This window comes from Elephantulus edwardii, unplaced genomic scaffold (genome assembly GCF_000299155.1).
Source record: "Elephantulus edwardii isolate Elephantulus edwardi_28Jun2011 unplaced genomic scaffold, EleEdw1.0 scaffold00041, whole genome shotgun sequence".
NCBI classification, from domain to species: domain Eukaryota; kingdom Metazoa; phylum Chordata; class Mammalia; order Macroscelidea; family Macroscelididae; genus Elephantulus; species Elephantulus edwardii.
This window is the reverse complement of record NW_006399791.1, coordinates 16,235,436-16,236,859: the sequence shown is the minus strand read 5'-3', so window position 1 is coordinate 16,236,859 and position 1,424 is coordinate 16,235,436.

Here is a 1,424-nt window from a genome sequence, read left to right as displayed (position 1 = left end):
CAGTCAAAAGCCTTTGCATAGTCAATGAAGCACAGATAGACATTCTTCTGGTATTCTCTGCTTTCTGCCAAGATCCATCTAACATTAGCTGTAATATCCCTGGTACCACGACCTCTTCTAAATCCAGCCTGCACATCTGGCAGTTCTCTGTTGATATATTGTTCCAAACGTTTTTTTTATCATTTTCAGCAGAATCTTGCTTGCATGTGATATTAATGATATCGTTTGATAATTTCCACACTCTGTTGGGTCACCTTGCTTTGGAATGGGAACAAATATTGATCTTTTCCAGTCAGTGGGCCAGCTGGCTGTCCTCCAGATTTCTTGGTACAACTTAATGAGCACATCCAGGCAGTGTCTCTCTCTTGAAATATGTCAATTAACTAGAACAAAAATTTATCATCATTTATATTCAGTATTGCACAAGAAAGAGAAATAAAAAATATCCAACTCAGAAGTGCAGTAAAATTGTCTGTTTTCAGAGAAAATGTTCATGTTCATGTTGTTTCTTGTTATTGGATGTCATCAAGTCAGCTCTGATTCATACTAACACTATGAACAACATATGATGCTATGAAACATTTGGTGAAAAAGGTCAACTCCCTATAGAGGGTGCCAACAGAGCTCTCTGCTCCTTTACAGTCACCCCAAATGAAAAAGAAAAAAATGAAGCCAGGAAGTTCATATTAATTCCATATAACATAAAAGGAAAACAATATGCTATTTTGAAAACAAGGTGGTGGTTACATACACACACTAAAGCAAGCATATATATATGATTTAGCAATTCTACTAACAGGATTGTACTCAAGGGTCTTGAGAGCAGATACAGGAACAGCGACTTGTACACGAGTGCGCATTGCAATACTGTTCTCAGTAGCCCAAAGGTGGAAACAGTGTAAGTGTCCTACCAGCAAATGAATGGATAAATGAAATGTGTTAGACAATGGGATACTACTCAACTACAAAGAGAAATGAAGTCTTGATATATACTACAACATGGATAGAATTTGAAGATATTATGCTGAGTGAAAGAATTTGTAGAAAAGAATTATTATATGATCTCAGTTTTATAAAAGATACAATAATATAAATGTATGGAGGCCAAAGTTTCTAGAGGTTAGCAGAAATAACAGCAAGCTCCGGTAGCATAGACTATAGGGTATCATACTGCTAATGCAAAAGTGCACTTGCTTTGACAGTTCAAATCCACCAGGAGCTCTGTAGAAGAAATATGGGAAATCTGTTATGTTGTCTCTGAAAACCCAGTGGAAGATCAGCCATGTGTCTGGATGATAATGAAGGTGTTTTTGATCAGCGAGAAGAGAGAGTAAAAATGAGAGATTATAATTTATGAAACACCAAATTTTGATTTTCAATGATGGGGAAATTTCATTGACTATAACAGATGAGGAATTGATGCC